The sequence below is a fragment of the Symsagittifera roscoffensis genome, unplaced genomic scaffold (genome assembly GCF_963678635.1).
Source record: "Symsagittifera roscoffensis unplaced genomic scaffold, txSymRosc1.1 SCAFFOLD_197, whole genome shotgun sequence".
NCBI lineage: Eukaryota > Metazoa > Xenacoelomorpha > Acoela > Convolutidae > Symsagittifera > Symsagittifera roscoffensis.
Genome location: NW_026971392.1, coordinates 15,002 through 42,767, shown reverse-complemented (window position 1 = coordinate 42,767; position 27,766 = coordinate 15,002). Strand labels below are relative to the sequence as shown.

General features: G+C 37.3%; 21 non-coding genes across 21 annotated transcripts; all 21 read left to right on the top strand.

Moving 5' to 3' along the window:
• Window positions 1-1,085: 1,085 nt before the first annotated feature.
• Window positions 1,086-1,204, top strand: LOC134856404 (5S ribosomal RNA). Its single transcript, XR_010164783.1, has one exon. It is a non-coding gene; the product is annotated as a 5S ribosomal RNA (ribosomal RNA).
• Window positions 1,205-2,363: 1,159 nt separating this feature from the next.
• Window positions 2,364-2,482, top strand: LOC134856403 (5S ribosomal RNA). Its single transcript, XR_010164782.1, has one exon. It is a non-coding gene; the product is annotated as a 5S ribosomal RNA (ribosomal RNA).
• Window positions 2,483-3,641: 1,159 nt separating this feature from the next.
• Window positions 3,642-3,760, top strand: LOC134856402 (5S ribosomal RNA). The gene has a single exon (XR_010164781.1). It is a non-coding gene; the product is annotated as a 5S ribosomal RNA (ribosomal RNA).
• A 1,159-nt stretch (window positions 3,761-4,919) lies between these two features.
• On the top strand, window positions 4,920-5,038 carry LOC134856400 (5S ribosomal RNA). The gene has a single exon (XR_010164779.1). It is a non-coding gene; the product is annotated as a 5S ribosomal RNA (ribosomal RNA).
• A 1,158-nt stretch (window positions 5,039-6,196) lies between these two features.
• On the top strand, window positions 6,197-6,315 carry LOC134856398 (5S ribosomal RNA). The gene has a single exon (XR_010164778.1). It is a non-coding gene; the product is annotated as a 5S ribosomal RNA (ribosomal RNA).
• Window positions 6,316-7,474: 1,159 nt separating this feature from the next.
• LOC134856397 (5S ribosomal RNA) lies at window positions 7,475-7,593 on the top strand. Its single transcript, XR_010164777.1, has one exon. It is a non-coding gene; the product is annotated as a 5S ribosomal RNA (ribosomal RNA).
• A 1,159-nt stretch (window positions 7,594-8,752) lies between these two features.
• On the top strand, window positions 8,753-8,871 carry LOC134856396 (5S ribosomal RNA). The gene has a single exon (XR_010164776.1). It is a non-coding gene; the product is annotated as a 5S ribosomal RNA (ribosomal RNA).
• A 1,159-nt stretch (window positions 8,872-10,030) lies between these two features.
• On the top strand, window positions 10,031-10,149 carry LOC134856395 (5S ribosomal RNA). The gene has a single exon (XR_010164775.1). It is a non-coding gene; the product is annotated as a 5S ribosomal RNA (ribosomal RNA).
• Window positions 10,150-11,307: 1,158 nt separating this feature from the next.
• Window positions 11,308-11,426, top strand: LOC134856394 (5S ribosomal RNA). The gene has a single exon (XR_010164774.1). It is a non-coding gene; the product is annotated as a 5S ribosomal RNA (ribosomal RNA).
• A 1,160-nt stretch (window positions 11,427-12,586) lies between these two features.
• LOC134856393 (5S ribosomal RNA) lies at window positions 12,587-12,705 on the top strand. Its single transcript, XR_010164773.1, has one exon. It is a non-coding gene; the product is annotated as a 5S ribosomal RNA (ribosomal RNA).
• Window positions 12,706-13,864: 1,159 nt separating this feature from the next.
• On the top strand, window positions 13,865-13,983 carry LOC134856392 (5S ribosomal RNA). The gene has a single exon (XR_010164772.1). It is a non-coding gene; the product is annotated as a 5S ribosomal RNA (ribosomal RNA).
• Window positions 13,984-15,142: 1,159 nt separating this feature from the next.
• On the top strand, window positions 15,143-15,261 carry LOC134856378 (5S ribosomal RNA). Its single transcript, XR_010164759.1, has one exon. It is a non-coding gene; the product is annotated as a 5S ribosomal RNA (ribosomal RNA).
• Window positions 15,262-16,420: 1,159 nt separating this feature from the next.
• Window positions 16,421-16,539, top strand: LOC134856391 (5S ribosomal RNA). The gene has a single exon (XR_010164771.1). It is a non-coding gene; the product is annotated as a 5S ribosomal RNA (ribosomal RNA).
• Window positions 16,540-17,698: 1,159 nt separating this feature from the next.
• On the top strand, window positions 17,699-17,817 carry LOC134856390 (5S ribosomal RNA). The gene has a single exon (XR_010164770.1). It is a non-coding gene; the product is annotated as a 5S ribosomal RNA (ribosomal RNA).
• Window positions 17,818-18,976: 1,159 nt separating this feature from the next.
• Window positions 18,977-19,095, top strand: LOC134856388 (5S ribosomal RNA). The gene has a single exon (XR_010164768.1). It is a non-coding gene; the product is annotated as a 5S ribosomal RNA (ribosomal RNA).
• Window positions 19,096-20,254: 1,159 nt separating this feature from the next.
• LOC134856387 (5S ribosomal RNA) lies at window positions 20,255-20,373 on the top strand. The gene has a single exon (XR_010164767.1). It is a non-coding gene; the product is annotated as a 5S ribosomal RNA (ribosomal RNA).
• A 1,159-nt stretch (window positions 20,374-21,532) lies between these two features.
• On the top strand, window positions 21,533-21,651 carry LOC134856386 (5S ribosomal RNA). The gene has a single exon (XR_010164766.1). It is a non-coding gene; the product is annotated as a 5S ribosomal RNA (ribosomal RNA).
• Window positions 21,652-22,810: 1,159 nt separating this feature from the next.
• On the top strand, window positions 22,811-22,929 carry LOC134856385 (5S ribosomal RNA). The gene has a single exon (XR_010164765.1). It is a non-coding gene; the product is annotated as a 5S ribosomal RNA (ribosomal RNA).
• A 1,159-nt stretch (window positions 22,930-24,088) lies between these two features.
• LOC134856384 (5S ribosomal RNA) lies at window positions 24,089-24,207 on the top strand. The gene has a single exon (XR_010164764.1). It is a non-coding gene; the product is annotated as a 5S ribosomal RNA (ribosomal RNA).
• Window positions 24,208-25,366: 1,159 nt separating this feature from the next.
• Window positions 25,367-25,485, top strand: LOC134856382 (5S ribosomal RNA). Its single transcript, XR_010164763.1, has one exon. It is a non-coding gene; the product is annotated as a 5S ribosomal RNA (ribosomal RNA).
• A 1,159-nt stretch (window positions 25,486-26,644) lies between these two features.
• LOC134856381 (5S ribosomal RNA) lies at window positions 26,645-26,763 on the top strand. Its single transcript, XR_010164762.1, has one exon. It is a non-coding gene; the product is annotated as a 5S ribosomal RNA (ribosomal RNA).
• The last annotated feature ends 1,003 nt before the right edge of the window (window positions 26,764-27,766 follow it).

The following is a 27,766-nucleotide window of genomic DNA, read 5'->3' as shown; positions in this document are numbered from 1 at the left end:
AAAAGTTAAGCCTAATCGAGCGTGGTGCAAAAATTTTCAATGGGTCAAATTTTGGTCAAAACAACAGAAAACCGAAAAATTTCTTTTGCAGTATCAATTTTGTGTACAATCAGCTGCTGATAGGCCAAAAATATTGGAGATAACTTTTGGGGTCTTTGAGTTATAGCCTTTTGAATTTCGGTGATGTCAAAAAGTTAAGCCCAATCGAGCCTGGTGAATTGCGCTAACGGCCATAACTTGCCCAAAAATTTTAAAATTTTCAAATTTTATTATTTGGATCATAAGATCATGGTCAAATCTTGGGGGACTGAGAAAATGAACCAATTTCGTCGGTCCAACACAAAGTTATAAGCTTTTGAAATCTCGGTGATGCCAAAAAGTTAAGCCTAATCGAGCGTGGTGCAAAAAATGAAATTTTCAAAATTTTTGGTTTTTTTCGTTGAAACATCATTTTTTTCATCTTGTTTCATAAATTACAGCTCAGGACGATTCCAACGAGCCCAAAACGACGTTTGTAGCTTAAGTGTACGTGGAGTAATCATCAGTTGAAAATTTGGGGGGACCCGAATTTCGGCCATTTTGGACGAAAATTGGCCTAAAAGCTAACTTTTAAGTTAGTGCAATTTTTTTTCTTGCATTTTTTAAGAAAATTGGGCTGCCCTCCGCTGTCGCAGAGTGCATTCAAAGAAAACTTATCAAATAGATTTGAATACTTACCTATTTAATAAGTTTATCACAACAATTAGGCTAAAAGCAACTGACAGTATCCTGGCTGGTATCCATTCATATGCCACTTACAGTGAATGTGCGGCTATCATGCCATAAATGGTCATTCAAGGCACCTTGTACACGCTCCATAGGTTTTGACCAGCCGATTTGGCCATTTAACACATTGGGCCAAAAAAATTCCAAACAATGTCAATTTTCAAAATTTTGTTTGAAATGCATAAATTATAACGTGAGCGTGCAAAATTTTACATGGTATAAGAGCATATTTTTACTCTCGCGCGAGGGCGAGTGTTTTAAAACTAATGTACATAGACATATGCTAGTAAGGATATAAGTGAAAGCGGAGTAACTCAAATGCCTACGACCATACCATGTTGAATGCACCGGTTCTCGTCCGATCACCGAAGTTAAGCAACATTGGGCCTGGTTAGTACTTGGATGGGAGACCGCCTGGGAACACCAGGTGTTGTAGGCTTTTATTTAAAGCAAAAGTATCTCTTTTACTTTTATACGCTAAGAGTTATTGCTGTTTAAAGTTCGGTGATGTCAAAAAGTTAAGCCTAATCGAGCGTGGTGCAAAAATTTTCAATGGGTCAAATTTTGGTCAAAACAACAGAAAACCGAAAAATTTCTTTTGCAGTATCAATTTTGTGTACAATCAGCTGCTGATAGGCCAAAAATATTGGAGATAACTTTTGGGGTCTTTGAGTTATAGCCTTTTGAATTTCGGTGATGTCAAAAAGTTAAGCCCAATCGAGCCTGGTGAATTGCGCGAACGGCCATAACTTGCCCAAAAATTTTAAAATTTTCAAATTTTATTATTTGGATCATAAGATCATGGTCAAATCTTGGGGGACTGAGAAAATGAACCAATTTCGTCGGTCCAACACAAAGTTATAAGCTTTTGAAATCTCGGTGATGCCAAAAAGTTAAGCCTAATCGAGCGTGGTGCAAAAAATGAAATTTTCAAAATTTTTGGTTTTTTTCGTTGAAACATCATTTTTTTCATCTTGTTTCATAAATTACAGCTCAGGACGATTCCAACGAGCCCAAAACGACGTTTGTAGCTTAAGTGTACGTGGAGTAATCATCAGTTGAAAATTTGGGGGGACCCGAATTTCGGCCATTTTGGACGAAAATTGGCCTAAAAGCTAACTTTTAAGTTAGTGCAATTTTTTTTCTTGCATTTTTTAAGAAAATTGGGCTGCCCTCCGCTGTCGCAGAGTGCATTCAAAGAAAACTTATCAAATAGATTTGAATACTTACCTATTTAATAAGTTTATCACAACAATTAGGCTAAAAGCAACTGACAGTATCCTGGCTGGTATCCATTCATATGCCACTTACAGTGAATGTGCGGCTATCATGCCATAAATGGTCATTCAAGGCACCTTGTACACGCTCCATAGGTTTTGACCAGCCGATTTGGCCATTTAACACATTGGGCCAAAAAAATTCCAAACAATGTCAATTTTCAAAATTTTGTTTGAAATGCATAAATTATAACGTGAGCGTGCAAAATTTTACATGGTATAAGAGCATATTTTTACTCTCGCGCGAGGGCGAGTGTTTTAAAACTAATGTACATAGACATATGCTAGTAAGGATATAAGTGAAAGCGGAGTAACTCAAATGCCTACGACCATACCATGTTGAATGCACCGGTTCTCGTCCGATCACCGAAGTTAAGCAACATTGGGCCTGGTTAGTACTTGGATGGGAGACCGCCTGGGAACACCAGGTGTTGTAGGCTTTTATTTAAAGCAAAAGTATCTCTTTTACTTTTATACGCTAAGAGTTATTGCTGTTTAAAGTTCGGTGATGTCAAAAAGTTAAGCCTAATCGAGCGTGGTGCAAAAATTTTCAATGGGTCAAATTTTGGTCAAAACAACAGAAAACCGAAAAATTTCTTTTGCAGTATCAATTTTGTGTACAATCAGCTGCTGATAGGCCAAAAATATTGGAGATAACTTTTGGGGTCTTTGAGTTATAGCCTTTTGAATTTCGGTGATGTCAAAAAGTTAAGCCCAATCGAGCCTGGTGAATTGCGCGAACGGCCATAACTTGCCCAAAAATTTTAAAATTTTCAAATTTTATTATTTGGATCATAAGATCATGGTCAAATCTTGGGGGACTGAGAAAATGAACCAATTTCGTCGGTCCAACACAAAGTTATAAGCTTTTGAAATCTCGGTGATGCCAAAAAGTTAAGCCTAATCGAGCGTGGTGCAAAAAATGAAATTTTCAAAATTTTTGGTTTTTTTCGTTGAAACATCATTTTTTTCATCTTGTTTCATAAATTACAGCTCAGGACGATTCCAACGAGCCCAAAACGACGTTTGTAGCTTAAGTGTACGTGGAGTAATCATCAGTTGAAAATTTGGGGGGACCCGAATTTCGGCCATTTTGGACGAAAATTGGCCTAAAAGCTAACTTTTAAGTTAGTGCAATTTTTTTTCTTGCATTTTTTAAGAAAATTGGGCTGCCCTCCGCTGTCGCAGAGTGCATTCAAAGAAAACTTATCAAATAGATTTGAATACTTACCTATTTAATAAGTTTATCACAACAATTAGGCTAAAAGCAACTGACAGTATCCTGGCTGGTATCCATTCATATGCCACTTACAGTGAATGTGCGGCTATCATGCCATAAATGGTCATTCAAGGCACCTTGTACACGCTCCATAGGTTTTGACCAGCCGATTTGGCCATTTAACACATTGGGCCAAAAAAATTCCAAACAATGTCAATTTTCAAAATTTTGTTTGAAATGCATAAATTATAACGTGAGCGTGCAAAATTTTACATGGTATAAGAGCATATTTTTACTCTCGCGCGAGGGCGAGTGTTTTAAAACTAATGTACATAGACATATGCTAGTAAGGATATAAGTGAAAGCGGAGTAACTCAAATGCCTACGACCATACCATGTTGAATGCACCGGTTCTCGTCCGATCACCGAAGTTAAGCAACATTGGGCCTGGTTAGTACTTGGATGGGAGACCGCCTGGGAACACCAGGTGTTGTAGGCTTTTATTTAAAGCAAAAGTATCTCTTTTACTTTTATACGCTAAGAGTTATTGCTGTTTAAAGTTCGGTGATGTCAAAAAGTTAAGCCTAATCGAGCGTGGTGCAAAAATTTTCAATGGGTCAAATTTTGGTCAAAACAACAGAAAACCGAAAAATTTCTTTTGCAGTATCAATTTTGTGTACAATCAGCTGCTGATAGGCCAAAAATATTGGAGATAACTTTTGGGGTCTTTGAGTTATAGCCTTTTGAATTTCGGTGATGTCAAAAAGTTAAGCCCAATCGAGCCTGGTGAATTGCGCGAACGGCCATAACTTGCCCAAAAATTTTAAAATTTTCAAATTTTATTATTTGGATCATAAGATCATGGTCAAATCTTGGGGGACTGAGAAAATGAACCAATTTCGTCGGTCCAACACAAAGTTATAAGCTTTTGAAATCTCGGTGATGCCAAAAAGTTAAGCCTAATCGAGCGTGGTGCAAAAAATGAAATTTTCAAAATTTTTGGTTTTTTTCGTTGAAACATCATTTTTTTCATCTTGTTTCATAAATTACAGCTCAGGACGATTCCAACGAGCCCAAAACGACGTTTGTAGCTTAAGTGTACGTGGAGTAATCATCAGTTGAAAATTTGGGGGGACCCGAATTTCGGCCATTTTGGACGAAAATTGGCCTAAAAGCTAACTTTTAAGTTAGTGCAATTTTTTTTCTTGCATTTTTTAAGAGAATTGGGCTGCCCTCCGCTGTCGCAGAGTGCATTCAAAGAAAACTTATCAAATAGATTTGAATACTTACCTATTTAATAAGTTTATCACAACAATTAGGCTAAAAGCAACTGACAGTATCCTGGCTGGTATCCATTCATATGCCACTTACAGTGAATGTGCGGCTTTCATGCCATAAATGGTCATTCAAGGCACCTTGTACACGCTCCATAGGTTTTGACCAGCCGATTTGGCCATTTAACACATTGGGCCAAAAAAATTCCAAACAATGTCAATTTTCAAAATTTTGTTTGAAATGCATAAATTATAACGTGAGCGTGCAAAATTTTACATGGTATAAGAGCATATTTTTACTCTCGCGCGAGGGCGAGTGTTTTAAAACTAATGTACATAGACATATGCTAGTAAGGATATAAGTGAAAGCGGAGTAACTCAAATGCCTACGACCATACCATGTTGAATGCACCGGTTCTCGTCCGATCACCGAAGTTAAGCAACATTGGGCCTGGTTAGTACTTGGATGGGAGACCGCCTGGGAACACCAGGTGTTGTAGGCTTTTATTTAAAGCAAAAGTATCTCTTTTACTTTTATACGCTAAGAGTTATTGCTGTTTAAAGTTCGGTGATGTCAAAAAGTTAAGCCTAATCGAGCGTGGTGCAAAAATTTTCAATGGGTCAAATTTTGGTCAAAACAACAGAAAACCGAAAAATTTCTTTTGCAGTATCAATTTTGTGTACAATCAGCTGCTGATAGGCCAAAAATATTGGAGATAACTTTTGGGGTCTTTGAGTTATAGCCTTTTGAATTTCGGTGATGTCAAAAAGTTAAGCCCAATCCAGCCTGGTGAATTGCGCGAACGGCCATAACTTGCCCAAAAATTTTAAAATTTTCAAATTTTATTATTTGGATCATAAGATCATGGTCAAATCTTGGGGGACTGAGAAAATGAACCAATTTCGTCGGTCCAACACAAAGTTATAAGCTTTTGAAATCTCGGTGATGCCAAAAAGTTAAGCCTAATCGAGCGTGGTGCAAAAAATGAAATTTTCAAAATTTTTGGTTTTTTTCGTTGAAACATCATTTTTTTCATCTTGTTTCATAAATTACAGCTCAGGACGATTCCAACGAGCCCAAAACGACGTTTGTAGCTTAAGTGTACGTGGAGTAATCATCAGTTGAAAATTTGGGGGGACCCGAATTTCGGCCATTTTGGACGAAAATTGGCCTAAAAGCTAACTTTTAAGTTAGTGCAATTTTTTTTCTTGCATTTTTTAAGAAAATTGGGCTGCCCTCCGCTGTCGCAGAGTGCATTCATGAAAACTTATCAAATAGATTTGAATACTTACCTATTTAATAAGTTTATCACAACAATTAGGCTAAAAGCAACTGACAGTATCCTGGCTGGTATCCATTCATATGCCACTTACAGTGAATGTGCGGCTATCATGCCATAAATGGTCATTCAAGGCACCTTGTACACGCTCCATAGGTTTTGACCAGCCGATTTGGCCATTTAACACATTGGGCCAAAAAAATTCCAAACAATGTCAATTTTCAAAATTTTGTTTGAAATGCATAAATTATAACGTGAGCGTGCAAAATTTTACATGGTATAAGAGCATATTTTTACTCTCGCGCGAGGGCGAGTGTTTTAAAACTAATGTACATAGACATATGCTAGTAAGGATATAAGTGAAAGCGGAGTAACTCAAATGCCTACGACCATACCATGTTGAATGCACCGGTTCTCGTCCGATCACCGAAGTTAAGCAACATTGGGCCTGGTTAGTACTTGGATGGGAGACCGCCTGGGAACACCAGGTGTTGTAGGCTTTTATTTAAAGCAAAAGTATCTCTTTTACTTTTATACGCTAAGAGTTATTGCTGTTTAAAGTTCGGTGATGTCAAAAAGTTAAGCCTAATCGAGCGTGGTGCAAAAATTTTCAATGGGTCAAATTTTGGTCAAAACAACAGAAAACCGAAAAATTTCTTTTGCAGTATCAATTTTGTGTACAATCAGCTGCTGATAGGCCAAAAATATTGGAGATAACTTTTGGGGTCTTTGAGTTATAGCCTTTTGAATTTCGGTGATGTCAAAAAGTTAAGCCCAATCGAGCCTGGTGAATTGCGCGAACGGCCATAACTTGCCCAAAAATTTTAAAATTTTCAAATTTTATTATTTGGATCATAAGATCATGGTCAAATCTTGGGGGACTGAGAAAATGAACCAATTTCGTCGGTCCAACACAAAGTTATAAGCTTTTGAAATCTCGGTGATGCCAAAAAGTTAAGCCTAATCGAGCGTGGTGCAAAAAATGAAATTTTCAAAATTTTTGGTTTTTTTCGTTGAAACATCATTTTTTTCATCTTGTTTCATAAATTATAGCTCAGGACGATTCCAACGAGCCCAAAACGACGTTTGTAGCTTAAGTGTACGTGGAGTAATCATCAGTTGAAAATTTGGGGGGACCCGAATTTCGGCCATTTTGGACGAAAATTGGCCTAAAAGCTAACTTTTAAGTTAGTGCAATTTTTTTTCTTGCATTTTTTAAGAGAATTGGGCTGCCCTCCGCTGTCGCAGAGTGCATTCAAAGAAAACTTATCAAATAGATTTGAATACTTACCTATTTAATAAGTTTATCACAACAATTAGGCTAAAAGCAACTGACAGTATCCTGGCTGGTATCCATTCATATGCCACTTACAGTGAATGTGCGGCTATCATGCCATAAATGGTCATTCAAGGCACCTTGTACACGCTCCATAGGTTTTGACCAGCCGATTTGGCCATTTAACACATTGGGCCAAAAAAATTCCAAACAATGTCAATTTTCAAAATTTTGTTTGAAATGCATAAATTATAACGTGAGCGTGCAAAATTTTACATGGTATAAGAGCATATTTTTACTCTCGCGCGAGGGCGAGTGTTTTAAAACTAATGTACATAGACATATGCTAGTAAGGATATAAGTGAAAGCGGAGTAACTCAAATGCCTACGACCATACCATGTTGAATGCACCGGTTCTCGTCCGATCACCGAAGTTAAGCAACATTGGGCCTGGTTAGTACTTGGATGGGAGACCGCCTGGGAACACCAGGTGTTGTAGGCTTTTATTTAAAGCAAAAGTATCTCTTTTACTTTTATACGCTAAGAGTTATTGCTGTTTAAAGTTCGGTGATGTCAAAAAGTTAAGCCTAATCGAGCGTGGTGCAAAAATTTTCAATGGGTCAAATTTTGGTCAAAACAACAGAAAACCGAAAAATTTCTTTTGCAGTATCAATTTTGTGTACAATCAGCTGCTGATAGGCCAAAAATATTGGAGATAACTTTTGGGGTCTTTGAGTTATAGCCTTTTGAATTTCGGTGATGTCAAAAAGTTAAGCCCAATCGAGCCTGGTGAATTGCGCGAACGGCCATAACTTGCCCAAAAATTTTAAAATTTTCAAATTTTATTATTTGGATCATAAGATCATGGTCAAATCTTGGGGGACTGAGAAAATGAACCAATTTCGTCGGTCCAACACAAAGTTATAAGCTTTTGAAATCTCGGTGATGCCAAAAAGTTAAGCCTAATCGAGCGTGGTGCAAAAAATGAAATTTTCAAAATTTTTGGTTTTTTTCGTTGAAACATCATTTTTTTCATCTTGTTTCATAAATTACAGCTCAGGACGATTCCAACGAGCCCAAAACGACGTTTGTAGCTTAAGTGTACGTGGAGTAATCATCAGTTGAAAATTTGGGGGGACCCGAATTTCGGCCATTTTGGACGAAAATTGGCCTAAAAGCTAACTTTTAAGTTAGTGCAATTTTTTTTCTTGCATTTTTTAAGAAAATTGGGCTGCCCTCCGCTGTCGCAGAGTGCATTCAAAGAAAACTTATCAAATAGATTTGAATACTTACCTATTTAATAAGTTTATCACAACAATTAGGCTAAAAGCAACTGACAGTATCCTGGCTGGTATCCATTCATATGCCACTTACAGTGAATGTGCGGCTATCATGCCATAAATGGTCATTCAAGGCACCTTGTACACGCTCCATAGGTTTTGACCAGCCGATTTGGCCATTTAACACATTGGGCCAAAAAAATTCCAAACAATGTCAATTTTCAAAATTTTGTTTGAAATGCATAAATTATAACGTGAGCGTGCAAAATTTTACATGGTATAAGAGCATATTTTTACTCTCGCGCGAGGGCGAGTGTTTTAAAACTAATGTACATAGACATATGCTAGTAAGGATATAAGTGAAAGCGGAGTAACTCAAATGCCTACGACCATACCATGTTGAATGCACCGGTTCTCGTCCGATCACCGAAGTTAAGCAACATTGGGCCTGGTTAGTACTTGGATGGGAGACCGCCTGGGAACACCAGGTGTTGTAGGCTTTTATTTAAAGCAAAAGTATCTCTTTTACTTTTATACGCTAAGAGTTATTGCTGTTTAAAGTTCGGTGATGTCAAAAAGTTAAGCCTAATCGAGCGTGGTGCAAAAATTTTCAATGGGTCAAATTTTGGTCAAAACAACAGAAAACCGAAAAATTTCTTTTGCAGTATCAATTTTGTGTACAATCAGCTGCTGATAGGCCAAAAATATTGGAGATAACTTTTGGGGTCTTTGAGTTATAGCCTTTTGAATTTCGGTGATGTCAAAAAGTTAAGCCCAATCGAGCCTGGTGAATTGCGCGAACGGCCATAACTTGCCCAAAAATTTTAAAATTTTCAAATTTTATTATTTGGATCATAAGATCATGGTCAAATCTTGGGGGACTGAGAAAATGAACCAATTTCGTCGGTCCAACACAAAGTTATAAGCTTTTGAAATCTCGGTGATGCCAAAAAGTTAAGCCTAATCGAGCGTGGTGCAAAAAATGAAATTTTCAAAATTTTTGGTTTTTTTCGTTGAAACATCATTTTTTTCATCTTGTTTCATAAATTACAGCTCAGGACGATTCCAACGAGCCCAAAACGACGTTTGTAGCTTAAGTGTACGTGGAGTAATCATCAGTTGAAAATTTGGGGGGACCCGAATTTCGGCCATTTTGGACGAAAATTGGCCTAAAAGCTAACTTTTAAGTTAGTGCAATTTTTTTTCTTGCATTTTTTAAGAGAATTGGGCTGCCCTTCGCTGTCGCAGAGTGCATTCAAAGAAAACTTATCAAATAGATTTGAATACTTACCTATTTAATAAGTTTATCACAACAATTAGGCTAAAAGCAACTGACAGTATCCTGGCTGGTATCCATTCATATGCCACTTACAGTGAATGTGCGGCTTTCATGCCATAAATGGTCATTCAAGGCACCTTGTACACGCTCCATAGGTTTTGACCAGCCGATTTGGCCATTTAACACATTGGGCCAAAAAAATTCCAAACAATGTCAATTTTCAAAATTTTGTTTGAAATGCATAAATTATAACGTGAGCGTGCAAAATTTTACATGGTATAAGAGCATATTTTTACTCTCGCGCGAGGGCGAGTGTTTTAAAACTAATGTACATAGACATATGCTAGTAAGGATATAAGTGAAAGCGGAGTAACTCAAATGCCTACGACCATACCATGTTGAATGCACCGGTTCTCGTCCGATCACCGAAGTTAAGCAACATTGGGCCTGGTTAGTACTTGGATGGGAGACCGCCTGGGAACACCAGGTGTTGTAGGCTTTTATTTAAAGCAAAAGTATCTCTTTTACTTTTATACGCTAAGAGTTATTGCTGTTTAAAGTTCGGTGATGTCAAAAAGTTAAGCCTAATCGAGCGTGGTGCAAAAATTTTCAATGGGTCAAATTTTGGTCAAAACAACAGAAAACCGAAAAATTTCTTTTGCAGTATCAATTTTGTGTACAATCAGCTGCTGATAGGCCAAAAATATTGGAGATAACTTTTGGGGTCTTTGAGTTATAGCCTTTTGAATTTCGGTGATGTCAAAAAGTTAAGCCCAATCCAGCCTGGTGAATTGCGCGAACGGCCATAACTTGCCCAAAAATTTTAAAATTTTCAAATTTTATTATTTGGATCATAAGATCATGGTCAAATCTTGGGGGACTGAGAAAATGAACCAATTTCGTCGGTCCAACACAAAGTTATAAGCTTTTGAAATCTCGGTGATGCCAAAAAGTTAAGCCTAATCGAGCGTGGTGCAAAAAATGAAATTTTCAAAATTTTTGGTTTTTTTCGTTGAAACATCATTTTTTTCATCTTGTTTCATAAATTACAGCTCAGGACGATTCCAACGAGCCCAAAACGACGTTTGTAGCTTAAGTGTACGTGGAGTAATCATCAGTTGAAAATTTGGGGGGACCCGAATTTCGGCCATTTTGGACGAAAATTGGCCTAAAAGCTAACTTTTAAGTTAGTGCAATTTTTTTTCTTGCATTTTTTAAGAAAATTGGGCTGCCCTCCGCTGTCGCAGAGTGCATTCATGAAAACTTATCAAATAGATTTGAATACTTACCTATTTAATAAGTTTATCACAACAATTAGGCTAAAAGCAACTGACAGTATCCTGGCTGGTATCCATTCATATGCCACTTACAGTGAATGTGCGGCTATCATGCCATAAATGGTCATTCAAGGCACCTTGTACACGCTCCATAGGTTTTGACCAGCCGATTTGGCCATTTAACACATTGGGCCAAAAAAATTCCAAACAATGTCAATTTTCAAAATTTTGTTTGAAATGCATAAATTATAACGTGAGCGTGCAAAATTTTACATGGTATAAGAGCATATTTTTACTCTCGCGCGAGGGCGAGTGTTTTAAAACTAATGTACATAGACATATGCTAGTAAGGATATAAGTGAAAGCGGAGTAACTCAAATGCCTACGACCATACCATGTTGAATGCACCGGTTCTCGTCCGATCACCGAAGTTAAGCAACATTGGGCCTGGTTAGTACTTGGATGGGAGACCGCCTGGGAACACCAGGTGTTGTAGGCTTTTATTTAAAGCAAAAGTATCTCTTTTACTTTTATACGCTAAGAGTTATTGCTGTTTAAAGTTCGGTGATGTCAAAAAGTTAAGCCTAATCGAGTGTGGTGCAAAAATTTTCAATGGGTCAAATTTTGGTCAAAACAACAGAAAACCGAAAAATTTCTTTTGCAGTATCAATTTTGTGTACAATCAGCTGCTGATAGGCCAAAAATATTGGAGATAACTTTTGGGGTCTTTGAGTTATAGCCTTTTGAATTTCGGTGATGTCAAAAAGTTAAGCCCAATCGAGCCTGGTGAATTGCGCGAACGGCCATAACTTGCCCAAAAATTTTAAAATTTTTCAAATTTTATTATTTGGATCATAAGATCATGGTCAAATCTTGGGGGACTGAGAAAATGAACCAATTTCGTCGGTCCAACACAAAGTTATAAGCTTTTGAAATCTCGGTGATGCCAAAAAGTTAAGCCTAATCGAGCGTGGTGCAAAAAATGAAATTTTCAAAATTTTTGGTTTTTTTCGTTGAAACATCATTTTTTTCATCTTGTTTCATAAATTATAGCTCAGGACGATTCCAACGAGCCCAAAACGACGTTTGTAGCTTAAGTGTACGTGGAGTAATCATCAGTTGAAAATTTGGGGGGACCCGAATTTCGGCCATTTTGGACGAAAATTGGCCTAAAAGCTAACTTTTAAGTTAGTGCAATTTTTTTTCTTGCATTTTTTAAGAGAATTGGGCTGCCCTCCGCTGTCGCAGAGTGCATTCAAAGAAAACTTATCAAATAGATTTGAATACTTACCTATTTAATAAGTTTATCACAACAATTAGGCTAAAAGCAACTGACAGTATCCTGGCTGGTATCCATTCATATGCCACTTACAGTGAATGTGCGGCTATCATGCCATAAATGGTCATTCAAGGCACCTTGTACACGCTCCATAGGTTTTGACCAGCCGATTTGGCCATTTAACACATTGGGCCAAAAAAATTCCAAACAATGTCAATTTTCAAAATTTTGTTTGAAATGCATAAATTATAACGTGAGCGTGCAAAATTTTACATGGTATAAGAGCATATTTTTACTCTCGCGCGAGGGCGAGTGTTTTAAAACTAATGTACATAGACATATGCTAGTAAGGATATAAGTGAAAGCGGAGTAACTCAAATGCCTACGACCATACCATGTTGAATGCACCGGTTCTCGTCCGATCACCGAAGTTAAGCAACATTGGGCCTGGTTAGTACTTGGATGGGAGACCGCCTGGGAACACCAGGTGTTGTAGGCTTTTATTTAAAGCAAAAGTATCTCTTTTACTTTTATACGCTAAGAGTTATTGCTGTTTAAAGTTCGGTGATGTCAAAAAGTTAAGCCTAATCGAGCGTGGTGCAAAAATTTTCAATGGGTCAAATTTTGGTCAAAACAACAGAAAACCGAAAAATTTCTTTTGCAGTATCAATTTTGTGTACAATCAGCTGCTGATAGGCCAAAAATATTGGAGATAACTTTTGGGGTCTTTGAGTTATAGCCTTTTGAATTTCGGTGATGTCAAAAAGTTAAGCCCAATCGAGCCTGGTGAATTGCGCGAACGGCCATAACTTGCCCAAAAATTTTAAAATTTTCAAATTTTATTATTTGGATCATAAGATCATGGTCAAATCTTGGGGGACTGAGAAAATGAACCAATTTCGTCGGTCCAACACAAAGTTATAAGCTTTTGAAATCTCGGTGATGCCAAAAAGTTAAGCCTAATCGAGCGTGGTGCAAAAAATGAAATTTTCAAAATTTTTGGTTTTTTTCGTTGAAACATCATTTTTTTCATCTTGTTTCATAAATTATAGCTCAGGACGATTCCAACGAGCCCAAAACGACGTTTGTAGCTTAAGTGTACGTGGAGTAATCATCAGTTGAAAATTTGGGGGGACCCGAATTTCGGCCATTTTGGACGAAAATTGGCCTAAAAGCTAACTTTTAAGTTAGTGCAATTTTTTTTCTTGCATTTTTTAAGAGAATTGGGCTGCCCTCCGCTGTCGCAGAGTGCATTCAAAGAAAACTTATCAAATAGATTTGAATACTTACCTATTTAATAAGTTTATCACAACAATTAGGCTAAAAGCAACTGACAGTATCCTGGCTGGTATCCATTCATATGCCACTTACAGTGAATGTGCGGCTATCATGCCATAAATGGTCATTCAAGGCACCTTGTACACGCTCCATAGGTTTTGACCAGCCGATTTGGCCATTTAACACATTGGGCCAAAAAAATTCCAAACAATGTCAATTTTCAAAATTTTGTTTGAAATGCATAAATTATAACGTGAGCGTGCAAAATTTTACATGGTATAAGAGCATATTTTTACTCTCGCGCGAGGGCGAGTGTTTTAAAACTAATGTACATAGACATATGCTAGTAAGGATATAAATGAAAGCGGAGTAACTCAAATGCCTACGACCATACCATGTTGAATGCACCGGTTCTCGTCCGATCACCGAAGTTAAGCAACATTGGGCCTGGTTAGTACTTGGATGGGAGACCGCCTGGGAACACCAGGTGTTGTAGGCTTTTATTTAAAGCAAAAGTATCTCTTTTACTTTTATACGCTAAGAGTTATTGCTGTTTAAAGTTCGGTGATGTCAAAAAGTTAAGCCTAATCGAGCGTGGTGCAAAAATTTTCAATGGGTCAAATTTTGGTCAAAACAACAGAAAACCGAAAAATTTCTTTTGCAGTATCAATTTTGTGTACAATCAGCTGCTGATAGGCCAAAAATATTGGAGATAACTTTTGGGGTCTTTGAGTTATAGCCTTTTGAATTTCGGTGATGTCAAAAAGTTAAGCCCAATCGAGCCTGGTGAATTGCGCGAACGGCCATAACTTGCCCAAAAATTTTAAAATTTTCAAATTTTATTATTTGGATCATAAGATCATGGTCAAATCTTGGGGGACTGAGAAAATGAACCAATTTCGTCGGTCCAACACAAAGTTATAAGCTTTTGAAATCTCGGTGATGCCAAAAAGTTAAGCCTAATCGAGCGTGGTGCAAAAAATGAAATTTTCAAAATTTTTGGTTTTTTTCGTTGAAACATCATTTTTTTCATCTTGTTTCATAAATTATAGCTCAGGACGATTCCAACGAGCCCAAAACGACGTTTGTAGCTTAAGTGTACGTGGAGTAATCATCAGTTGAAAATTTGGGGGGACCCGAATTTCGGCCATTTTGGACGAAAATTGGCCTAAAAGCTAACTTTTAAGTTAGTGCAATTTTTTTTCTTGCATTTTTTAAGAGAATTGGGCTGCCCTCCGCTGTCGCAGAGTGCATTCAAAGAAAACTTATCAAATAGATTTGAATACTTACCTATTTAATAAGTTTATCACAACAATTAGGCTAAAAGCAACTGACAGTATCCTGGCTGGTATCCATTCATATGCCACTTACAGTGAATGTGAGGCTATCATGCCATAAATGGTCATTCAAGGCACCTTGTACACGCTCCATAGGTTTTGACCAGCCGATTTGGCCATTTAACACATTGGGCCAAAAAAATTCCAAACAATGTCAATTTTCAAAATTTTGTTTGAAATGCATAAATTATAACGTGAGCGTGCAAAATTTTACATGGTATGAGAGCATATTTTTACTCTCGCGCGAGGGCGAGTGTTTTAAAACTAATGTACATAGACATATGCTAGTAAGGATATAAGTGAAAGCGGAGTAACTCAAATGCCTACGACCATACCATGTTGAATGCACCGGTTCTCGTCCGATCACCGAAGTTAAGCAACATTGGGCCTGGTTAGTACTTGGATGGTAGACCGCCTGGGAACACCAGGTGTTGTAGGCTTTTATTTAAAGCAAAAGTATCTCTTTTACTTTTATACGCTAAGAGTTATTGCTGTTTAAAGTTCGGTGATGTCAAAAAGTTAAGCCTAATCGAGCGTGGTGCAAAAATTTTCAATGGGTCAAATTTTGGTCAAAACAACAGAAAACCGAAAAATTTCTTTTGCAGTATCAATTTTGTGTACAATCAGCTGCTGATAGGCCAAAAATATTGGAGATAACTTTTGGGGTCTTTGAGTTATAGTCTTTTGAATTTCGGTGATGTCAAAAAGTTAAGCCCAATCGAGCCTGGTGAATTGCGCGAACGGCCATAACTTGCCCAAAAATTTTAAAATTTTCAAATTTTATTATTTGGATCATAAGATCATGGTCAAATCTTGGGGGACTGAGAAAATGAACCAATTTCGTCGGTCCAACACAAAGTTATAAGCTTTTGAAATCTCGGTGATGCCAAAAAGTTAAGCCTAATCGAGCGTGGTGCAAAAAATGAAATTTTCAAAATTTTTGGTTTTTTTCGTTGAAACATCATTTTTTTCATCTTGTTTCATAAATTATAGCTCAGGACGATTCCAACGAGCCCAAAACGACGTTTGTAGCTTAAGTGTACGTGGAGTAATCATCAGTTGAAAATTTGGGGGGACCCGAATTTCGGCCATTTTGGACGAAAATTGGCCTAAAAGCTAACTTTTAAGTTAGTGCAATTTTTTTTCTTGCATTTTTTAAGAGAATTGGGCTGCCCTCCGCTGTCGCAGAGTGCATTCAAAGAAAACTTATCAAATAGATTTGAATACTTACCTATTTAATAAGTTTATCACAACAATTAGGCTAAAAGCAACTGACAGTATCCTGGCTGGTATCCATTCATATGCCACTTACAGTGAATGTGCGGCTATCATGCCATAAATGGTCATTCAAGGCACCTTGTACACGCTCCATAGGTTTTGACCAGCCGATTTGGCCATTTAACACATTGGGCCAAAAAAATTCCAAACAATGTCAATTTTCAAAATTTTGTTTGAAATGCATAAATTATAACGTGAGCGTGCAAAATTTTACATGGTATAAGAGCATATTTTTACTCTCGCGCGAGGGCGAGTGTTTTAAAACTAATGTACATAGACATATGCTAGTAAGGATATAAGTGAAAGCGGAGTAACTCAAATGCCTACGACCATACCATGTTGAATGCACCGGTTCTCGTCCGATCACCGAAGTTAAGCAACATTGGGCCTGGTTAGTACTTGGATGGGAGACCGCCTGGGAACACCAGGTGTTGTAGGCTTTTATTTAAAGCAAAAGTATCTCTTTTACTTTTATACGCTAAGAGTTATTGCTGTTTAAAGTTCGGTGATGTCAAAAAGTTAAGCCTAATCGAGCGTGGTGCAAAAATTTTCAATGGGTCAAATTTTGGTCAAAACAACAGAAAACCGAAAAATTTCTTTTGCAGTATCAATTTTGTGTACAATCAGCTGCTGATAGGCCAAAAATATTGGAGATAACTTTTGGGGTCTTTGAGTTATAGCCTTTTGAATTTCGGTGATGTCAAAAAGTTAAGCCCAATCGAGCCTGGTGAATTGCGCGAACGGCCATAACTTGCCCAAAAATTTTAAAATTTTCAAATTTTATTATTTGGATCATAAGATCATGGTCAAATCTTGGGGGACTGAGAAAATGAACCAATTTCGTCGGTCCAACACAAAGTTATAAGCTTTTGAAATCTCGGTGATGCCAAAAAGTTAAGCCTAATCGAGCGTGGTGCAAAAAATGAAATTTTCAAAATTTTTGGTTTTTTTCGTTGAAACATCATTTTTTTCATCTTGTTTCATAAATTATAGCTCAGGACGATTCCAACGAGCCCAAAACGACGTTTGTAGCTTAAGTGTACGTGGAGTAATCATCAGTTGAAAATTTGGGGGGACCCGAATTTCGGCCATTTTGGACGAAAATTGGCCTAAAAGCTAACTTTTAAGTTAGTGCAATTTTTTTTCTTGCATTTTTTAAGAGAATTGGGCTGCCCTCCGCTGTCGCAGAGTGCATTCAAAGAAAACTTATCAAATAGATTTGAATACTTACCTATTTAATAAGTTTATCACAACAATTAGGCTAAAAGCAACTGACAGTATCCTGGCTGGTATCCATTCATATGCCACTTACAGTGAATGTGCGGCTATCATGCCATAAATGGTCATTCAAGGCACCTTGTACACGCTCCATAGGTTTTGACCAGCCGATTTGGCCATTTAACACATTGGGCCAAAAAAATTCCAAACAATGTCAATTTTCAAAATTTTGTTTGAAATGCATAAATTATAACGTGAGCGTGCAAAATTTTACATGGTATAAGAGCATATTTTTACTCTCGCGCGAGGGCGAGTGTTTTAAAACTAATGTACATAGACATATGCTAGTAAGGATATAAGTGAAAGCGGAGTAACTCAAATGCCTACGACCATACCATGTTGAATGCACCGGTTCTCGTCCGATCACCGAAGTTAAGCAACATTGGGCCTGGTTAGTACTTGGATGGGAGACCGCCTGGGAACACCAGGTGTTGTAGGCTTTTATTTAAAGCAAAAGTATCTCTTTTACTTTTATACGCTAAGAGTTATTGCTGTTTAAAGTTCGGTGATGTCAAAAAGTTAAGCCTAATCGAGCGTGGTGCAAAAATTTTCAATGGGTCAAATTTTGGTCAAAACAACAGAAAACCGAAAAATTTCTTTTGCAGTATCAATTTTGTGTACAATCAGCTGCTGATAGGCCAAAAATATTGGAGATAACTTTTGGGGTCTTTGAATTATAGCCTTTTGAATTTCGGTGATGTCAAAAAGTTAAGCCCAATCGAGCCTGGTGAATTGCGCGAACGGCCATAACTTGCCCAAAAATTTTAAAATTTTCAAATTTTATTATTTGGATCATAAGATCATGGTCAAATCTTGGGGGACTGAGAAAATGAACCAATTTCGTCGGTCCAACACAAAGTTATAAGCTTTTGAAATCTCGGTGATGCCAAAAAGTTAAGCCTAATCGAGCGTGGTGCAAAAAATGAAATTTTCAAAATTTTTGGTTTTTTTCGTTGAAACATCATTTTTTTCATCTTGTTTCATAAATTATAGCTCAGGACGATTCCAACGAGCCCAAAACGACGTTTGTAGCTTAAGTGTACGTGGAGTAATCATCAGTTGAAAATTTGGGGGGACCCGAATTTCGGCCATTTTGGACGAAAATTGGCCTAAAAGCTAACTTTTAAGTTAGTGCAATTTTTTTTCTTGCATTTTTTAAGAGAATTGGGCTGCCCTCCGCTGTCGCAGAGTGCATTCAAAGAAAACTTATCAAATAGATTTGAATACTTACCTATTTAATAAGTTTATCACAACAATTAGGCTAAAAGCAACTGACAGTATCCTGGCTGGTATCCATTCATATGCCACTTACAGTGAATGTGCGGCTTTCATGCCATAAATGGTCATTCAAGGCACCTTGTACACGCTCCATAGGTTTTGACCAGCCGATTTGGCCATTTAACACATTGGGCCAAAAAAATTCCAAACAATGTCAATTTTCAAAATTTTGTTTGAAATGCATAAATTATAACGTGAGCGTGCAAAATTTTACATGGTATAAGAGCATATTTTTACTCTCGCGCGAGGGCGAGTGTTTTAAAACTAATGTACATAGACATATGCTAGTAAGGATATAAGTGAAAGCGGAGTAACTCAAATGCCTACGACCATACCATGTTGAATGCACCGGTTCTCGTCCGATCACCGAAGTTAAGCAACATTGGGCCTGGTTAGTACTTGGATGGGAGACCGCCTGGGAACACCAGGTGTTGTAGGCTTTTATTTAAAGCAAAAGTATCTCTTTTACTTTTATACGCTAAGAGTTATTGCTGTTTAAAGTTCGGTGATGTCAAAAAGTTAAGCCTAATCGAGCGTGGTGCAAAAATTTTCAATGGGTCAAATTTTGGTCAAAACAACAGAAAACCGAAAAATTTCTTTTGCAGTATCAATTTTGTGTACAATCAGCTGCTGATAGGCCAAAAATATTGGAGATAACTTTTGGGGTCTTTGAATTATAGCCTTTTGAATTTCGGTGATGTCAAAAAGTTAAGCCCAATCGAGCCTGGTGAATTGCGCGAACGGCCATAACTTGCCCAAAAATTTTAAAATTTTCAAATTTTATTATTTGGATCATAAGATCATGGTCAAATCTTGGGGGACTGAGAAAATGAACCAATTTCGTCGGTCCAACACAAAGTTATAAGCTTTTGAAATCTCGGTGATGCCAAAAAGTTAAGCCTAATCGAGCGTGGTGCAAAAAATGAAATTTTCAAAATTTTTGGTTTTTTTCGTTGAAACATCATTTTTTTCATCTTGTTTCATAAATTATAGCTCAGGACGATTCCAACGAGCCCAAAACGACGTTTGTAGCTTAAGTGTACGTGGAGTAATCATCAGTTGAAAATTTGGGGGGACCCGAATTTCGGCCATTTTGGACGAAAATTGGCCTAAAAGCTAACTTTTAAGTTAGTGCAATTTTTTTTCTTGCATTTTTTAAGAGAATTGGGCTGCCCTCCGCTGTCGCAGAGTGCATTCAAAGAAAACTTATCAAATAGATTTGAATACTTACCTATTTAATAAGTTTATCACAACAATTAGGCTAAAAGCAACTGACAGTATCCTGGCTGGTATCCATTCATATGCCACTTACAGTGAATGTGCGGCTATCATGCCATAAATGGTCATTCAAGGCACCTTGTACACGCTCCATAGGTTTTGACCAGCCGATTTGGCCATTTAACACATTGGGCCAAAAAAATTCCAAACAATGTCAATTTTCAAAATTTTGTTTGAAATGCATAAATTATAACGTGAGCGTGCAAAATTTTACATGGTATAAGAGCATATTTTTACTCTCGCGCGAGGGCGAGTGTTTTAAAACTAATGTACATAGACATATGCTAGTAAGGATATAAGTGAAAGCGGAGTAACTCAAATGCCTACGACCATACCATGTTGAATGCACCGGTTCTCGTCCGATCACCGAAGTTAAGCAACATTGGGCCTGGTTAGTACTTGGATGGGAGACCGCCTGGGAACACCAGGTGTTGTAGGCTTTTATTTAAAGCAAAAGTATCTCTTTTACTTTTATACGCTAAGAGTTATTGCTGTTTAAAGTTCGGTGATGTCAAAAAGTTAAGCCTAATCGAGCGTGGTGCAAAAATTTTCAATGGGTCAAATTTTGGTCAAAACAACAGAAAACCGAAAAATTTCTTTTGCAGTATCAATTTTGTGTACAATCAGCTGCTGATAGGCCAAAAATATTGGAGATAACTTTTGGGGTCTTTGAATTATAGCCTTTTGAATTTCGGTGATGTCAAAAAGTTAAGCCCAATCGAGCCTGGTGAATTGCGCGAACGGCCATAACTTGCCCAAAAATTTTAAAATTTTCAAATTTTATTATTTGGATCATAAGATCATGGTCAAATCTTGGGGGACTGAGAAAATGAACCAATTTCGTCGGTCCAACACAAAGTTATAAGCTTTTGAAATCTCGGTGATGCCAAAAAGTTAAGCCTAATCGAGCGTGGTGCAAAAAATGAAATTTTCAAAATTTTTGGTTTTTTTCGTTGAAACATCATTTTTTTCATCTTGTTTCATAAATTATAGCTCAGGACGATTCCAACGAGCCCAAAACGACGTTTGTAGCTTAAGTGTACGTGGAGTAATCATCAGTTGAAAATTTGGGGGGACCCGAATTTCGGCCATTTTGGACGAAAATTGGCCTAAAAGCTAACTTTTAAGTTAGTGCAATTTTTTTTCTTGCATTTTTTAAGAGAATTGGGCTGCCCTCCGCTGTCGCAGAGTGCATTCAAAGAAAACTTATCAAATAGATTTGAATACTTACCTATTTAATAAGTTTATCACAACAATTAGGCTAAAAGCAACTGACAGTATCCTGGCTGGTATCCATTCATATGCCACTTACAGTGAATGTGCGGCTTTCATGCCATAAATGGTCATTCAAGGCACCTTGTACACGCTCCATAGGTTTTGACCAGCCGATTTGGCCATTTAACACATTGGGCCAAAAAAATTCCAAACAATGTCAATTTTCAAAATTTTGTTTGAAATGCATAAATTATAACGTGAGCGTGCAAAATTTTACATGGTATAAGAGCATATTTTTACTCTCGCGCGAGGGCGAGTGTTTTAAAACTAATGTACATAGACATATGCTAGTAAGGATATAAGTGAAAGCGGAGTAACTCAAATGCCTACGACCATACCATGTTGAATGCACCGGTTCTCGTCCGATCACCGAAGTTAAGCAACATTGGGCCTGGTTAGTACTTGGATGGGAGACCGCCTGGGAACACCAGGTGTTGTAGGCTTTTATTTAAAGCAAAAGTATCTCTTTTACTTTTATACGCTAAGAGTTATTGCTGTTTAAAGTTCGGTGATGTCAAAAAGTTAAGCCTAATCGAGCGTGGTGCAAAAATTTTCAATGGGTCAAATTTTGGTCAAAACAACAGAAAACCGAAAAATTTCTTTTGCAGTATCAATTTTGTGTACAATCAGCTGCTGATAGGCCAAAAATATTGGAGATAACTTTTGGGGTCTTTGAATTATAGCCTTTTGAATTTCGGTGATGTCAAAAAGTTAAGCCCAATCGAGCCTGGTGAATTGCGCGAACGGCCATAACTTGCCCAAAAATTTTAAAATTTTCAAATTTTATTATTTGGATCATAAGATCATGGTCAAATCTTGGGGGACTGAGAAAATGAACCAATTTCGTCGGTCCAACACAAAGTTATAAGCTTTTGAAATCTCGGTGATGCCAAAAAGTTAAGCCTAATCGAGCGTGGTGCAAAAAATGAAATTTTCAAAATTTTTGGTTTTTTTCGTTGAAACATCATTTTTTTCATCTTGTTTCATAAATTATAGCTCAGGACGATTCCAACGAGCCCAAAACGACGTTTGTAGCTTAAGTGTACGTGGAGTAATCATCAGTTGAAAATTTGGGGGGACCCGAATTTCGGCCATTTTGGACGAAAATTGGCCTAAAAGCTAACTTTTAAGTTAGTGCAATTTTTTTTCTTGCATTTTTTAAGAGAATTGGGCTGCCCTCCGCTGTCGCAGAGTGCATTCAAAGAAAACTTATCAAATAGATTTGAATACTTACCTATTTAATAAGTTTATCACAACAATTAGGCTAAAAGCAACTGACAGTATCCTGGCTGGTATCCATTCATATGCCACTTACAGTGAATGTGCGGCTATCATGCCATAAATGGTCATTCAAGGCACCTTGTACACGCTCCATAGGTTTTGACCAGCCGATTTGGCCATTTAACACATTGGGCCAAAAAAATTCCAAACAATGTCAATTTTCAAAATTTTGTTTGAAATGCATAAATTATAACGTGAGCGTGCAAAATTTTACATGGTATAAGAGCATATTTTTACTCTCGCGCGAGGGCGAGTGTTTTAAAACTAATGTACATAGACATATGCTAGTAAGGATATAAGTGAAAGCGGAGTAACTCAAATGCCTACGACCATACCATGTTGAATGCACCGGTTCTCGTCCGATCACCGAAGTTAAGCAACATTGGGCCTGGTTAGTACTTGGATGGGAGACCGCCTGGGAACACCAGGTGTTGTAGGCTTTTATTTAAAGCAAAAGTATCTCTTTTACTTTTATACGCTAAGAGTTATTGCTGTTTAAAGTTCGGTGATGTCAAAAAGTTAAGCCTAATCGAGCGTGGTGCAAAAATTTTCAATGGGTCAAATTTTGGTCAAAACAACAGAAAACCGAAAAATTTCTTTTGCAGTATCAATTTTGTGTACAATCAGCTGCTGATAGGCCAAAAATATTGGAGATAACTTTTGGGGTCTTTGAATTATAGCCTTTTGAATTTCGGTGATGTCAAAAAGTTAAGCCCAATCGAGCCTGGTGAATTGCGCGAACGGCCATAACTTGCCCAAAAATTTTAAAATTTTCAAATTTTATTATTTGGATCATAAGATCATGGTCAAATCTTGGGGGACTGAGAAAATGAACCAATTTCGTCGGTCCAACACAAAGTTATAAGCTTTTGAAATCTCGGTGATGCCAAAAAGTTAAGCCTAATCGAGCGTGGTGCAAAAAATGAAATTTTCAAAATTTTTGGTTTTTTTCGTTGAAACATCATTTTTTTCATCTTGTTTCATAAATTATAGCTCAGGACGATTCCAACGAGCCCAAAACGACGTTTGTAGCTTAAGTGTACGTGGAGTAATCATCAGTTGAAAATTTGGGGGGACCCGAATTTCGGCCATTTTGGACGAAAATTGGCCTAAAAGCTAACTTTTAAGTTAGTGCAATTTTTTTTCTTGCATTTTTTAAGAGAATTGGGCTGCCCTCCGCTGTCGCAGAGTGCATTCAAAGAAAACTTATCAAATAGATTTGAATACTTACCTATTTAATAAGTTTATCACAACAATTAGGCTAAAAGCAACTGACAGTATCCTGGCTGGTATCCATTCATATGCCACTTACAGTGAATGTGCGGCTTTCATGCCATAAATGGTCATTCAAGGCACCTTGTACACGCTCCATAGGTTTTGACCAGCCGATTTGGCCATTTAACACATTGGGCCAAAAAAATTCCAAACAATGTCAATTTTCAAAATTTTGTTTGAAATGCATAAATTATAACGTGAGCGTGCAAAATTTTACATGGTATAAGAGCATATTTTTACTCTCGCGCGAGGGCGAGTGTTTTAAAACTAATGTACATAGACATATGCTAGTAAGGATATAAGTGAAAGCGGAGTAACTCAAATGCCTACGACCATACCATGTTGAATGCACCGGTTCTCGTCCGATCACCGAAGTTAAGCAACATTGGGCCTGGTTAGTACTTGGATGGGAGACCGCCTGGGAACACCAGGTGTTGTAGGCTTTTATTTAAAGCAAAAGTATCTCTTTTACTTTTATACGCTAAGAGTTATTGCTGTTTAAAGTTCGGTGATGTCAAAAAGTTAAGCCTAATCGAGCGTGGTGCAAAAATTTTCAATGGGTCAAATTTTGGTCAAAACAACAGAAAACCGAAAAATTTCTTTTGCAGTATCAATTTTGTGTACAATCAGCTGCTGATAGGCCAAAAATATTGGAGATAACTTTTGGGGTCTTTGAATTATAGCCTTTTGAATTTCGGTGATGTCAAAAAGTTAAGCCCAATCGAGCCTGGTGAATTGCGCGAACGGCCATAACTTGCCCAAAAATTTTAAAATTTTCAAATTTTATTATTTGGATCATAAGATCATGGTCAAATCTTGGGGGACTGAGAAAATGAACCAATTTCGTCGGTCCAACACAAAGTTATAAGCTTTTGAAATCTCGGTGATGCCAAAAAGTTAAGCCTAATCGAGCGTGGTGCAAAAAATGAAATTTTCAAAATTTTTGGTTTTTTTCGTTGAAACATCATTTTTTTCATCTTGTTTCATAAATTATAGCTCAGGACGATTCCAACGAGCCCAAAACGACGTTTGTAGCTTAAGTGTACGTGGAGTAATCATCAGTTGAAAATTTGGGGGGACCCGAATTTCGGCCATTTTGGACGAAAATTGGCCTAAAAGCTAACTTTTAAGTTAGTGCAATTTTTTTTCTTGCATTTTTTAAGAGAATTGGGCTGCCCTCCGCTGTCGCAGAGTGCATTCAAAGAAAACTTATCAAATAGATTTGAATACTTACCTATTTAATAAGTTTATCACAACAATTAGGCTAAAAGCAACTGACAGTATCCTGGCTGGTATCCATTCATATGCCACTTACAGTGAATGTGCGGCTTTCATGCCATAAATGGTCATTCAAGGCACCTTGTACACGCTCCATAGGTTTTGACCAGCCGATTTGGCCATTTAACACATTGGGCCAAAAAAATTCCAAACAATGTCAATTTTCAAAATTTTGTTTGAAATGCATAAATTATAACGTGAGCGTGCAAAATTTTACATGGTATAAGAGCATATTTTTACTCTCGCGCGAGGGCGAGTGTTTTAAAACTAATGTACATAGACATATGCTAGTAAGGATATAAGTGAAAGCGGAGTAACTCAAATGCCTACGACCATACCATGTTGAATGCACCGGTTCTCGTCCGATCACCGAAGTTAAGCAACATTGGGCCTGGTTAGTACTTGGATGGGAGACCGCCTGGGAACACCAGGTGTTGTAGGCTTTTATTTAAAGCAAAAGTATCTCTTTTACTTTTATACGCTAAGAGTTATTGCTGTTTAAAGTTCGGTGATGTCAAAAAGTTAAGCCTAATCGAGCGTGGTGCAAAAATTTTCAATGGGTCAAATTTTGGTCAAAACAACAGAAAACCGAAAAATTTCTTTTGCAGTATCAATTTTGTGTACAATCAGCTGCTGATAGGCCAAAAATATTGGAGATAACTTTTGGGGTCTTTGAATTATAGCCTTTTGAATTTCGGTGATGTCAAAAAGTTAAGCCCAATCGAGCCTGGTGAATTGCGCGAACGGCCATAACTTGCCCAAAAATTTTAAAATTTTCAAATTTTATTATTTGGATCATAAGATCATGGTCAAATCTTGGGGGACTGAGAAAATGAACCAATTTCGTCGGTCCAACACAAAGTTATAAGCTTTTGAAATCTCGGTGATGCCAAAAAGTTAAGCCTAATCGAGCGTGGTGCAAAAAATGAAATTTTCAAAATTTTTGGTTTTTTTCGTTGAAACATCATTTTTTTCATCTTGTTTCATAAATTATAGCTCAGGACGATTCCAACGAGCCCAAAACGACGTTTGTAGCTTAAGTGTACGTGGAGTAATCATCAGTTGAAAATTTGGGGGGACCCGAATTTCGGCCATTTTGGACGAAAATTGGCCTAAAAGCTAACTTTTAAGTTAGTGCAATTTTTTTTCTTGCATTTTTTAAGAGAATTGGGCTGCCCTCCGCTGTCGCAGAGTGCATTCAAAGAAAACTTATCAAATAGATTTGAATACTTACCTATTTAATAAGTTTATCACAACAATTAGGCTAAAAGCAACTGACAGTATCCTGGCTGGTATCCATTCATATGCCACTTACAGTGAATGTGCGGCTATCATGCCATAAATGGTCATTCAAGGCACCTTGTACACGCTCCATAGGTTTTGACCAGCCGATTTGGCCATTTAACACATTGGGCCAAAAAAATTCCAAACAATGTCAATTTTCAAAATTTTGTTTGAAATGCATAAATTATAACGTGAGCGTGCAAAATTTTACATGGTATAAGAGCATATTTTTACTCTCGCGCGAGGGCGAGTGTTTTAAAACTAATGTACATAGACATATGCTAGTAAGGATATAAGTGAAAGCGGAGTAACTCAAATGCCTACGACCATACCATGTTGAATGCACCGGTTCTCGTCCGATCACCGAAGTTAAGCAACATTGGGCCTGGTTAGTACTTGGATGGGAGACCGCCTGGGAACACCAGGTGTTGTAGGCTTTTATTTAAAGCAAAAGTATCTCTTTTACTTTTATACGCTAAGAGTTATTGCTGTTTAAAGTTCGGTGATGTCAAAAAGTTAAGCCTAATCGAGCGTGGTGCAAAAATTTTCAATGGGTCAAATTTTGGTCAAAACAACAGAAAACCGAAAAATTTCTTTTGCAGTATCAATTTTGTGTACAATCAGCTGCTGATAGGCCAAAAATATTGGAGATAACTTTTGGGGTCTTTGAATTATAGCCTTTTGAATTTCGGTGATGTCAAAAAGTTAAGCCCAATCGAGCCTGGTGAATTGCGCGAACGGCCATAACTTGCCCAAAAATTTTAAAATTTTCAAATTTTATTATTTGGATCATAAGATCATGGTCAAATCTTGGGGGACTGAGAAAATGAACCAATTTCGTCGGTCCAACACAAAGTTATAAGCTTTTGAAATCTCGGTGATGCCAAAAAGTTAAGCCTAATCGAGCGTGGTGCAAAAAATGAAATTTTCAAAATTTTTGGTTTTTTTCGTTGAAACATCATTTTTTTCATCTTGTTTCATAAATTATAGCTCAGGACGATTCCAACGAGCCCAAAACGACGTTTGTAGCTTAAGTGTACGTGGAGTAATCATCAGTTGAAAATTTGGGGGGACCCGAATTTCGGCCATTTTGGACGAAAATTGGCCTAAAAGCTAACTTTTAAGTTAGTGCAATTTTTTTTCTTGCATTTTTTAAGAGAATTGGGCTGCCCTCCGCTGTCGCAGAGTGCATTCAAAGAAAACTTATCAAATAGATTTGAATACTTACCTATTTAATAAGTTTATCACAACAATTAGGCTAAAAGCAACTGACAGTATCCTGGCTGGTATCCATTCATATGCCACTTACAGTGAATGTGCGGCTATCATGCCATAAATGGTCATTCAAGGCACCTTGTACACGCTCCATAGGTTTTGACCAGCCGATTTGGCCATTTAACACATTGGGCCAAAAAAATTCCAAACAATGTCAATTTTCAA